The 13780-nt window shown below is 41.8% G+C and overlaps 1 protein-coding gene across 5 annotated transcripts in view; it reads right to left on the bottom strand.

Annotated features, from left to right (window-relative positions):
- RAD51B (RAD51 paralog B) overlaps positions 1-13780 on the bottom strand; it is a 717077-nt gene that overhangs the window by 132185 nt on the left and 571112 nt on the right. The window lies entirely within an intron of this gene.

The raw sequence follows: 13780 nt of genomic DNA, 5'->3' as shown, positions 1-13780 counted from the left end.
TCTGTTCATGTTTCTGCTCTACTTAACGTTTTTTGTATCCTCAGGTTTGGCACATAATAGGCATTCCATAAATGTTGAGTGAGCAAATTAATGAATAAATAATTGAATTAATATAAAAATTATCAGCTTCTCAGGTGGCCTCTCACAACTTATACATAAGCATATAGATCTGAGGTAAGTCTTTTGAGTCCTCCTACTCAACATGTAAGAAATACAAAGATGATGAGTGTTCCATTTTACAGGTGCATCTAATTTAGTCTAGGTAAAAAAAGAATGACTAAGAAAGTGAATATTAAGTACAACTTGAAAAAAATATTATTATCTTCATTTTTTCAATCCAATAATTCATTCCATGAACAGGTTTATTAAGTGGCCATTCGGGTTGCCTGCCCATCAGGCTGGACCATATACAATTACAAGGATTCCTCAGTAGTCTGTAGTCTCTGCCTGCATTTTATAAAGAGTACTTCAAAATGCTCTGAAAAAATCTGTTTTTATGTCTTGAAGCTCCTGAGAGTGAAATGTTACAGTTGGATGCCGCTTGAAGCTCATTTACACATTGAAGTTATTAATCCCTTTCTTATATATTTGATATAAGCCCAAGGGCACTTGGGAGGGTGATCCAATTACCCAATTCAGAGAATTGCCCTTTTCTTTCAACCAAGTTCAGAGCTCTGAATTTTTGTTCCACCAATGACTTTTTGTTTCAGTCAAACAAGGTCACGGAAGAGGCCAGTATCTGCCAAGGCCAACAGGGGTTTCATTTACATGCCCACTAATGAGAGCAACATAAGAACCTCTTGAGAGCATTAAACTAGGGTGTGGGACAACAAGACTGTTATTTATCTACCAGCTCCCAAAGCCACCACTGCCAGTTTTTTACTATTCAACATTTTTGGTTACCATTTTGGATTTAATCAAACTCTCTTTTGTGCATCTGGAAGATGTGGGTGGGATTTTGTCAGTAGACAAGGAACCTCAGGGGAGATGTTTAGGTGAGTACTGGAGGAAGGCTGTTTCAGTCTAGGGACATAAGACTGGCTAGCCAAGTCTACATTTCCTTAAGTCAGAAATTTCAAAAGCTAGCACATTAGTGGCTACAGATGATGGATTTTCTTTTGCCATCCATCATCTGCCACAGGCCTTATATTCATGATATTTATTTTTCATTTACTTTTTGTTGTTGATGTTTCCTTTACAATGACTAGTAGAGCGTGAGTCAGTCTAGCTTTAGCTAAGACTAGAACACGTTTATCATGGCCAGAGAGAAGATGGCCTGACCAATGTCCTATCAGTGTGAGAGACACAGGCTACTGTTGGGATTGACTGCGGTGTGTTTGATACTAGAAGTTGCCGAACAGTTCTTGAGTTGAGAATCAGCATTTAACAGATGGTTCAGGGAAATAGGAGCCCTAGTGGCGTAGTGGTTAAGTGCTATGGCTGCTAACAAAAATGTTGGCAGTTCAAATCCACCTGCCTCTCTTTGGAAACCTTATAGAGCAGTTCTACTCTGTCCTGTAAGGTCGATAGGAGTCGGAATTGACTTGATGGCAATGGGTTTGGTTTGGGTTCAGGGAAATAAGGTAATATGTCAATGCATTTATTAAAACTTCCAGGACTCCCAGTTCTAGAGTTAGTAAACAATTAAAATGACACTAAGGTTGTGAAGAGAATAGCTAATTTGGGGAATGTTTATTAAACTCATGGACAAAATCCCATTGCTATTGAATCAATTCCAACTCATAGAGCAGAACTGACCTATAGAGTTTCCAAGGCTGTAATCTTTATAGAAGGAGACTGCCACATCTTTCTTCCACAGAGCAGCTGGTGGGTTTGAACTACTGACCTTTCAGTTAGCAGCCGAGTGCTTAAACACCAGTCATAAAAAAAAAAAAAAAATGATACCAGTCTTTGAATTGTTCTGTGTTTGGAAATAATTATCAGCAGAAGCATCTGGAAAACTCTCCTTCCTGCCTGAGTATTTCACGAATGGATAAAAATTATCACTGAAAAAAGTCAGGAAACAAAAAAGTAGGGGAAAAAATATTGTATTTTCTAGTGACCCAATGATGAGCCAACAGTTTTTGAGTCTAATATGTCTAAGAGGAGACAAAGTTTTGTGAATAGATGGAGATATGCTTTATAAAAGGTAAAGAAGGAAAAACCCAAAAACCAAACCAAACCCAGTGCCGTCAAGTCGATCCCGACTCATAGCAACCCTATAGGACAGAGTAGAACTGCCCCATAGAGTTTCCAAGGAGCGCCTGGTGGATTCAAACTGCCGGCCCTTTGGTTAGTAGCCATAGCACTTAACCACTATGCCATCAGGGTTTCCAAAGAAGGAAAAGATAGTTTAAAATATAGTTTAGATAGCCATACATTTTACACAGATGAAATTTTCTGATCCATACTGTTCAGATGAGAATGACTTCATTGCCTTTTCTTGTTTTTTTGGAACGAAGAGGAAGAATTCATAGATCACACTGATTAGTTAATGATCTGGAAACTAGAGCATCTAGGTTTTGATCTCAGGTCTTGAAATTAATTCATCGTGTGCCTACCCTCAGTTTCTCCAGATGAAGTATCTAGATTGTAAGATACAGTATGATTCACCAAATAGAAAGCCTTCACAGATAATGCCTGCACACGCAAGCTCTGAAGGTGAAATTCCTTTCAGCAATTTGAAGCTCTAAAACACTGAAGCGCAAATAAGACAGTTCTTTGTTTTCTAGTGGTGCTATCTATCAGGGTCTGGATAGAAATCGCCTCATGTCTTTCCTCATTAGACAGCTAAATCAGGCACAGACCCTGGCTTCCCTTTATTCCACAGTCCTTACGCAGATCTTTTTCTTTCGGCATACTCCCCGAAACTCTGGAGTTAAAGCCAATGGTCTATTCTGAGGTGCCCACAAAATACTCTTTATTCCCACTTCCATGTTCATTTTTCTATGAATTCCAGCCCTAGATATCTAGTCCCAAGCACATTTTTTTTGGAGCCAGGATAGAATGAGGTAGATGACGTATGTGAAGGAGCACTAAATCCCTACTGCCCTCAACCCTGAGCTCTCTCACCAAAGTCAAGGGCAGCCAGATGCCAGCACTGAGACTTGGGTATCTCTCTGCCCCCACCACCTGCCAATTCCCGCCTACAACAATCCAAAGAACGCTGGGGTCCAGGGAGTGTGAGTGGGAAAAGGGTAACTGGCGGGAGGGAAAACACAATCCTAGTCTCAAAACAGCAATAAAAATAAAATTAAACCCTCACACCACACATAAGATTCTTTATGTCAATTGAAGTTGCCTGAGTACTTCACACTGGAACTACGTGCAAGAGGATTTTCTGAAAAAACAAACCACACACACAACAGACCTTACTGCTCCCTTGAAGGGGCTTATTTAAGGCAAAACAAGGCCTCCCATCATTCCTGTGAGAGATCATTGTCCCCCTTGTTGCTACAGCGCCCTGTGAGGCTGTGGGAAACAAATGACCTCAGAGGCACTGCAGTGTGTGTCACTGCGAAAGAAAAGAGGAGCGAGGGGGCTGGGGGGAGGAAGGGGGGCTGCTGTCGAGCAGAGCCCTCCATGGCACAGTGGTCCTCCAATGATATCCCTCCAGGCGCAGCAGGGAATGAGGCTTGTAGGCCCCAGGAGCCTCCATCCAGCCAGTAACGGGATTAGGCTACCATTCCCCAGAAGCAAAGCCTCTTTCTGGATGTCCTGCTGCTCACCCTGGTCAATCTGGCCTCTAATTGGCCCTCCCGACAAAGTGCCTGATGATTGCTAGTGTCTCACTCTGTTTAATGGGTGTCTTTTCAGTCAAGCAAGGGCTCTTGTGAGGCCTGTGAGGAGAATGAGGGAGGGGAGGGGAGGAGAGAAGAGAGCAGTCAAGAAGAGTGGGATGGCTGGAGGCTGGGCAAGAAGGGGAGGGACAAACAAGTCAATCTGGAGAGCAAGGGAAAATGGAGGCAGGGAGAGGAAAAAGACAGGGAGTATGCACAGGGGCAGGAAGATGGTGAAGCAAAGTTTAAGCAAATACTGAACATTTACTTTGCCACAAAATGTGCAGGTGCCGAAGAAGGAAGCCCATCCTGTCCTTACTCCCATTCAGGGCAGGTGCAGGAAAACAAGTATGCAGCCCAGACAGAAGTGTGCCTTCCCACAGCATACCTTCCTCCCCTAAAGTTTAACACATCACAGGTTTTGCTTCTTCTCCTGGGATCTCTGTGAAATAGGGCAGTTGATGTGATTTCAACTCTACATAGGCACACAGGATCACAGAAGTAGGCTCTAAGTCTTACTAAGTGGGCACCTCTACCTTCAACACACACACATGCACACACACCCCAGTCTCAGTTTCTAGCTCTTCCTGTTGGGCTCCAAGGCTGCTGGAAACACTGAGGTACGGCACCACATTTAACGTTTAAGAGATAACACCGGCCTCTGGCCCTCTGCCTGGCCCTCCTGCCTGAACCACAGAGCTATGGTAACCACAGGGCTAAGAAAAAAAAAGGTGAAAGAGGACAGAATGGACACAGGTGAGGAGAGCATAAACACGATGGAATGAGGAGGCCTGCTTGATTCAAAGCTCAAACACTTGAGGATGTTCTGTCTTTATACTGCAGAACATTTAGGAAACACAGATAGGCAAAAAGAATTAAAAAAAATTATACATTTACATATGTGTGATGTGTTTGTGTATGTGTACACACACACACTCACACAAATATACGTGAATTCAGCCAACCTCCTCGGATGGAAAATATTTGGGGGGAGGGGGGAAAAATTTCCAGAAAGCAAAACTGGAATTTGGCACCCGATGAGCACTATGCTGAACCTATGCGAATGAAGAGATACATAGGCATACCCTGCTGTAGCCTCCTACCATTTCACAGGTCCTCAGTCTCTCCAGCACTAGTTAACTAGTTGTTTGGGCATTGTTTGCTTTGTGTCTTGTCATTAGTCCCTAAAAAAATACAGTACTGTATAACAAATACTTACATAGCATTTACATTGTATTAGATATTATAAGTAATCTAGAGATGATTTAAAGTATATGGGAGGATGTGTATATGTTAAATGCAAACACTATGCCATTTCATATAAGGAACCTGAGCGTCCATTGATTTTGGTATCCGAAGAGGTCCTGGAACCAATCACCCTTGGATACCGAGGGATGGTATATAACATTTAGTTTATGGGTAAATTTCCAACTACATATTGTCATGGATTGAATTATGTCCCCCCAAAAATGTGTGTATTAACTTGTTTAGGCCATGATTCCCAGTATTGTGTGGCTGTCCTCCATTTTGTGATTGTAATTTTATGCTAAAGAGGATTAGGGTGGGATTGTAACAGCACCCTTACTCAGGTCACCTCCCTGATCCAATGTAAGGGGAGTTTCCCTGGGGTGGGGCCTACACCACCTTTTATCTCTCAAGAGATAAAAGGAAGGGAAGCAAGCAGAGAGTGGGGGACCTCATACCATCAAGAAAGCAGCACCAGGAGCAGAGCGCATCCTTTGTCCACGGGGTCCCTGCGCCTGAGAACCTCCTCGACGAGGGGTGGATTGAGGACAAGGACCTTCCTCCAGGGCCAACAGAGAGAGAAAGCCTTCCCCTGGAGCCGACACACTGAATTTGGACTTGTAACCTACTAGACTGTGAGGAAATAAATATCTTTTTGTTAAAGCCATCCACTTGTGGTATTTCTGCTTTAGCACCACTAGATGACTAAGACACATATGTGTATATTTTCAATGTAAATGTGTAGTGTGTTATTGTGAGGTAGGTATGTACATTTCTTTTTACTGTTTAATCTCCTGTGTTAATTTACCAATTATTTACTTGATGTATAGTTTTAATTTCTGAAAATACTAGAGCTGCAAAAATTCTATTTATCTGTAGAATATGTATTGTCCCCTATAACAAGGAGACATGGTGCCTTCAGTCTTAAAGGTAACAAGAGTGGTAAGCTGAATACAAAAAACTATTTTGTACCAAAAATCTTTCCTCACAAAACAGTCTCAACTGTGGTAACGCAGGTTTTTGCACCAAGTTGGCGGCTGGGAAATACTGGTTTGGGAGAAACTGGGTTTGATATAGAAAAGTCCTGCCCATTTGGAGTTGTTTACCAGGAACAGAAACTTCTCTGGGTTGCCCTCCCTCCTCCTGGTGGTGCCTGAGACAGTGCAAAATGCCAGAGGTGCTTGCCTTTCACAAATATGCTCATTCCTGGTACAAATTACAGATAAGAATAAGAAGGAATTAAATATGTTACATTTCTATTATCTTTAAGTCCGATGCTTTTTTTTTTTCCAGAGTAGCTATGATTATGAAAGTGTAGGCTCTAGAATCAGAAACTTGAACCCCAGCTTCCCAACTTAACCTCTCTGTGTCTCCATTTCCTTACCTTAAAATGGGACCAATGACAGTACTTATATATCAGATGGTTATGACACTTAAATGAATTAATATATAAAAAATCCTTAAAATAGAGGCTGGTACAAAAATTAGCTGCTATAATAATTATTAATATTAATTAGTATATTGCTTAGCTTATTCTCATTTAAGATTCTAGCACCCCTGTCAGGGATTAATGAAAATAATCACAAGGGCTAACATTTTCATTTACTAAGAGTTTGCTGTGTGCCAAGAACTTGAGTTGCTTTATACATATTCCCCCCAAAAATGTATGTAATTCTCACAATGGTTCTATGAGGGAAGTTTGTGAGCATATTTCTAATGTCTCTGATAGAGGCACTGCATTAGTTTCAACCATATGGAATGGCTGATAATCAACCATTTTGATCTATAAAAACACCAACTTAATTTAGCTTAGCCTAATTCCTTTGGGGTGAATATAAAGACTTTAGGGGTACAAGAACCAAGTCAAGGAAAGAAAATACACAAGGCAAGGACCAGGAGGCTACCCCTTTGCCCATCCCATCCCCATCTCCCCCACAAGCTAAACATGACAAGAGGATATGATTCTGGGGGGGAGGGGGAGAGGCGGGGGAAGCAGGAGACAAGATGACATCAGGTATAGAAGAAAAGGGACTAACATCCCAGACAGGAAAATTATAACAGCTATGACTTGAAATTTCTGTCAAGATTTTCCCAGGCTCAGAAAACAACTTCAGGTCCATTCATTCATTCAATAGGTATTTGTTGATCATCTAATAAGTGGCCCTGAAATAGAGTGGAAATGAGTAAGACCTGGATTCCAACTTTGGTTCAGTCATTTGTTAGTTATGTGACCCTAAGTGAGTTTCCTAGCTACTAAGCCTCAATTTTCCCGTCTATAAAATAGAGGTAATACCACCTTGTTGGGAGTATTAAAGACAATACATGTGAAAAACACTTAGCACAATGCCTGGCACATGGCACGTGCCTAATAAAGGGTAGATGTTATTATTATTATTACTACTACTGCTGCTGCTACTGCTGCCACTACTATAGGGTAGATGTTATTATTATTATTACTACTACTGCTGCTGCTACTGCTGCCACTACTATGACAAGGCATTGTCTTAGACACCTAAGGGTGGGCCCTGCTTTCAGGGGGGTAAGTCAATGGAAGGAAGAGATACACAAATAACACTGGCACAATGTACCCCAAGAGAGGAAGGCTAAAATGCATTTAGGGTAGCCTTTTTTTTTTTTTTTTTATAGGAGAGGAGGATTCACCAAATGAAGGGTAGAGAGAAGACAGTCCAGGAGAGGGAGCAGCACCTAAAAGGTAGAGAAGCCTAAAAGGAACCCAGTGGGCTCTGAGCTGGGAGTACGTCTGTCTTGGCATGTGGCTGGAGAAAAGGGAGGGAGAAGGAGTAAGAGAAGGTCCGGGGGGTGAGGGGTGGGGTTGTCCACAGAATAGAGAAGAATAAAACAAACAAACAAACAAACAAAAACCCGAACCCACTGTGTGGATTCCAACTCACAGTGACCCTACCAGAGTAGAACTGCCCCACAGGGTTTCCAAAGAGCGAACTGCCAAACCTTTTGGTTAGCAGCCAAGCTCTTAACCATTATGCAGTGCATTTTCCCTGATTCTTCTTCTCTGCCTCCACACTGCCACCCCCTCCCCGCCACACCCCAGAAGTTCAAAAACAAGGAAGACTAGGCACATTTTAGAATTCTTCTTTTAATTACCAAGGATTTTTTTTTCCTTAAAGTTTAAGTGTTTGTTGTCTGAGACACAATATCCCAGCCCAAGGTGATGAGGTTGAGTCCTCCTGCACCCTGCAAACACTGTGAAAGGTCAAAACTAAACAAGCAAAAAGCACTCGGGCTAAAGGCAAACCAGAGGAATTTTCTTTCTTTTCCTCCTTCTTCCAGTCTCTGAAAGGACGGGTCCCTAAAGTCTCTATTTCAAACAAAAAGAACAGGCAGTTTCAGCTTCTAAATACTGACAGAGAAGAACAACCACTGTCTTTACAGGGAGAAAAAACACACCACCCACCACACACAACTTTCAGTAACACTTTTGCTAGCAGCATTCAAAATGATTCCTTTGAGTTAGCCAAGAGGAGCCCTCAAAAAGTTAAAAAACTTGCAGATATGCATGGCTTCTGGGGCAGGTAACGGCCATTCGGAAATGCTGGGCCCTGCTTCCTGAAGCTGCCTTGACCTGGCTGTCCAGTCTGCGTTTTCAGGTAGCAGCTGTTTGTGTTTACCACCCCTACCTTGAGCAACAATTGTGAGGATGGCACAGGACCGGGCAGTGTTTCCTTCTGTTGTATATAGGGTTGCTGTGAGTTGGAATCAACTCAGTTTCACCTAAAAACAACAACCTTAAGTGATAAAGGAGGGGACTTAGCTTTCATCACCCGCCTTTCCCGGCCCTCCCCACCTCCCCGTTCACTTTTTCTTTAGCTTCCATTCAACCCCTCCCAAAACAACAAAATGCCCTGCTTGCCCCTGAGCTAAAGGAATCCAATCACCCAGAAAGGGAGACTTTATGAGCTTTCTGGGGGCTCTGGGTGGACGGAAGGGATTAAAACGAGGTGTGCTTTATGTCTTTTGTAGTGTACTCTCCTGCTGCCTTATGGAGTAGCCAATTCCCCACCCTTGGACAGGTCTGCTTGTTCCTCTTGGTGGGTTCTGTTTTTCTTTTCTCCCCCCATGATTTTTCGTGAGGTGGAGGGAGCATGCAGTAAAACTTCATTTCAGACGCATCATAAAACTTGGAGAGGCTGGTCTGTGGCAGCTTTCAAGTAGGTGGGGTGTGCTCTGCTGCTGGAGCAGCTCCTCTGCAGGGTGGTGTGAACTTCCAGAGGTTTCCAGCTGTTGTGTCACTTCTTGCTGGGCCCCCAGCAGAGGGGCACAGCCAGGCCCAACTTCTCTAGGATTGACATGTCTTCCATTAGCATTGTGAAATTCTTCTTTTGTTAAGGATAATCACACTCCATGGTACAGTTAATTACAACATATGATAATTCTTAAAATATCTTCCTAATGGTTTTATAAATTCTTCTAGTAAAGGCTTTCGTACGATGTGATCTAACTAAAAAATGATTTACAGGGCAGATCCTGCATTCCAAGGCCTGATTAAACCGTAACCCTCCCAGAGTTTTCAGACTGGACCAAACAAGCAAGTCACAACAGGAGAAACACAAACGGGCCGTAAGCATACAAAAAAATTCTCAATCTTTCTAGTAATCAAAGTAAACATACACAACCATGAAATCTCATTTTCACTTAGGGGATTCACCAAGATTGAAAAAAAAAATTTTTTTTTTTTCCAGTGTAGGCAATAGTATGGGCGGCCAAGAATTCACAAACACTATTGATGAGCATGCGAATTGATACCAATCTGACAGTTTGGCAATACGTATGAAAGTCGAAACACGCATATGACCCATGAATATCATTTCAGGAATGTATCCTAAGGAGATATTTAGACAAGCTTGGTAAGCTGTATGTTTATTACAGTCTTGTTTTTTTTTTTTTTTTTACTTTTTCAAAAAGGCTTTATACTGTACAATCCAATTCATATGAACTTTTATTGAGCTTCAAGTGAACGTTTACAAATCAAGTCAGTCTGCTACATATAAGTTTATATACATCTTACTCCGTACTCCCACTTGCTCTCCCCCTAATGAGTCAGCCCTTCCAGTCTCTCCTTTCTGACAATTTTGCCAGTTTCCAACTCTCTCTATCCTCCCATCCCCCCTCCAGACAGGAGATGCCAACACAGTCTCAAGTGTCCACCTGATATAATTAGCTCACTCTTCATCAGCATCTCTCACCTACCCACTGACCAGTCCCTTTCATGTCTGATGAGTTGTCTTCGGGGATGGTTCCTGTCCTGTGCTAACAGAAGGTTTGGGGACCATGACCGCCGGGATTCCTCCAGTCTCAGTCAGACCATTAAGTATGGTCTTTTTATGAGAATTTGGGGTCTGCATCCCACTGATCTCCTGCTCCCTCAGGGGTCCTCTGCTGTGCTCCCTGTCAGGGCAGTCATCGATTGTGGCTGGGCACCAACTAGTTCTTCTGGTCTCAGGATGATGTAGGTCTCTGGTTCGTGTGGCCCTTTCTGTCTCTTGGGCACTTAGTTGTCGTGTGACCTTGGTGTTCTTCATTCTCCTTTGCTCCAGGTGGGTTGAGACCAATTGATGCATCTTAGATGGCCTCTTGTTAGCATTTAAGACCCCAGACGCCACCTTTCAAAGTGGGATGCAGAATGTTTACATAATAGAATTATTTTGCCAATTGACTTAGAAGTCCCCTTAAACCATGGTCCCCAAACCCCCGCCCTTGCTCCACTGACCTTTGAAGCATTCATTTTATCCCGGAAACTTCTTTGCTTTTGGTCCAGTCCAATTGAGCTGACCTTCCATGTATTGAGTGTTGTCCTTCCCTTCACCTAAAGCAGTTCTTATCTACTTATTAATCAATAAAAAACCCTCTCCCTCCCTCCCTCCCTCCCCGCCTCGTAACCACAAAAGTATATGTTCTTCTCAGTTTATACTATTTCTCAAGATCTTATAATAGTGGTCTTATACAATATTTGTCCTTTTGCCTCTGACTGATTTCGCTCAGCATAATGCCTTCCAGGTTCCTCCATGTTATGAAATGTTTCACAGATTCGTCACTGTCCTTTATCGATGCGTAATATTCCATTGTGTGAATATATCACAATTTATTTACCCATTCATCCGTTGATGGACACCTTGGTTGCTTCCAGCTTTTTGCTATTGTAAACAGAGCTGCAATAAACATGGGTGTGCATATATCTGTTTGTGTGAAGGCTCTTGTTTCTCTAGGGTATATTCCGAGGAGTGGGATTTCTGGGTTGTATGGTAGTTCTATTTATAACTGTTTAAGATAACGCCAGATAGATTTCCAAAGTGGTTGTACCATTTTACATTCCCACCAGCAGTGTATAAGAGTTCCAATCTCTCCGCAGCCTCTCCAACATTTATTATTTTGTGTTTTTTGGATTAATGCCAGCCTTGTTGGAGTGAGATGGGATCTCATCGTAGTTTTAATTTGCATTTCTCTAATGGCTAATGATCGAGAGCATTTTCTCATGTATCTGTTAGCTGCCTGAATATCTTCTTTAGTGAAATGTGTGTTCATATCCTTTGCCCACTTCTTGATTGGGTTGTTTGTCTTTTTGTGGTTGAGTTTTGACAGAATCATATAGATTTTAGAGATCAGGCACTGGTCGGAGACGTCATAGCTGAAAATTCTTTCCCAGTCTGTAGGTGGTCTTTTTACTCTTTTGGTGAAGTCTTTAGATGAGCATAGGTGTTTGATTTTTAGGAGCTCCTAGTTATCTGGTTTCTCTTTGTCATTTTTGGTAATGTTTTGTGTTCTGTTTATGCCTTGTATTAGGGCTCCTAAGGTTGTCCCTATTTTTTCTTCCATGATCTTTATCGTTTTAGTCTTTATGTTTAGGTCTTTAATCCACTTGGAGTTAGTTTTTGTTCTTGGTGTGAGGTATGGGTCCTGCTTCATTTTTTTGCAAATGGATATCCAGTTATGCCAGCACCATTTGTTAAAAAGACTATCTTTTCCCCAATTAACTGACACTGGGCCTTTGTCAAATATCAGCTGCTCATATGTGGATGGATTTATATCTGGGTTCTCAATTCTGTTCCACTGGTCTATGTGCCTGTTGTTGTACCAATACCAGGCTGTTTTGATACAGTCTTGTTTTTATGATAATAAAAAATAGAAAAAACCTAAACGACCAATAATTGGGAATCCATAAATGGGTTATGAGACATCTATTTAATGGAATATTATATCTTTATTTATAGACACAGAGTTGTCCACAATAGGCTGTTGAGTAGAAAGCCAGCCAGTTACAGCAGAATCTTGTTTTTTAAAGTTGGTGCATGTGAGTATAAATGTGCACATTCTGAGAGACATCTAGAAAACTGCTCACCAAAGTGTTATTTCTCTCAGTGGTATGATTTAAATTGACTTTTACATTTTTCTTTACATTTTCAGTAATAATAAGTAATAATAATAAAAATAAGTAATAACAAGTCTATCTTCATTTTGAGGAGGAAAAATTCCCAAACCGCTGAACTAATCTGAGCCATCAAACTGTGACCCGCAACCCCATGAATTTCAGTCCATCTGGATCTGGGGAGGTATTTACTAGAAAGACAACTATGGCTTAGATGACATTAGAAAGAGTTCCTTAACACCAGGAATAAAAGAACCAAACCCAACCCACTGCTGTCGAATCGATTCCAGCTTACAGCGACCCTATAGGACAGAGTAGAACTGCCCCATAGGGTTTCCGAGGATTGCCTGGAGGATTCGAGCTGCCGACCTCTTGGTTAGCAGCCGTAGCGCTTAACCACACTATTCCACCAGGGTTTCTGGAATAAAAGAAGGTGGATGAAAATCCCCAGGAGATACGTGGGTGGATTACACTAGAGAATCTAGTAGATCCACAAGCCCAAGTTCCACTTTATTTTTTGTGGTTTCCAGAATCAGGCCAAATTAGTATGTTATCCTAGAAAATAAATTGACAGAAAGGCTTACGAAGCTGGTAACAAAAACAAAGTGCTAAACTTTTCAGGCAAATAGTTCGGGTTCTAGACATTGTTAAGGTGAATTTTAAAACGCTCAACTTAACTTTGAGAACACTGGAACTAACCTACAGCTTGATAAATTTGAATTATTATTTTGTGCAACATGAACAGCTAAAGAAAAAAGTTGTTAGATGCTCGAGTCGGTTCTGACTCATAGCGACCTTATGTACAACAGAGCAAAACGCTGCCCGATCCTGTGCCATCCTCACAATCACTGTTATGCTTGAGCCCAGTGTTGCAGCCACTGTGTCAATCCATCTCCTTGAGGGTCTTCCTCTTTCGCACTGACCCTCTAGTTTACCAAGTCTGATGTCCTTCTCCAGGGACTCGTCCCTCCTGATAACATGTCCAAAGCATGAGAGACAAAGTCTCACCATCCTTGCCTCTAGGGAACATTCTGGCTGTACTTCTTCTAAGACAGATCTGTTCTTTTTTTTCTGGCAGTCCATGGTATATTCAATATTCTTCCCCAACACCATAATTCAAAGGTATCAATTCCTCTTTGGTCTTCCTTACTCATGGTTCGGCTTTTACATGCATATGAGGCAACTGAAAACACCAAGGCTTGGGTCAGGCACACCTTAGTCTTCAAGGTGATATTTTTGCTTTTGAACACTTTAAAGAGGTCTTTTGCAGCAGATTTTTCCCAATGCAATATGTCATTTGATTTCTTGACTGATGATTCCATGGATGTTGACTGTGGATCCAAGTAAAATGAAATCC

This window comes from Loxodonta africana, chromosome 10 (assembly GCF_030014295.1).
Source record: "Loxodonta africana isolate mLoxAfr1 chromosome 10, mLoxAfr1.hap2, whole genome shotgun sequence".
Classification (NCBI taxonomy): Eukaryota; Metazoa; Chordata; class Mammalia; order Proboscidea; family Elephantidae; genus Loxodonta; species Loxodonta africana.
This window is presented reverse-complemented; position numbering and strand designations above follow the sequence as displayed.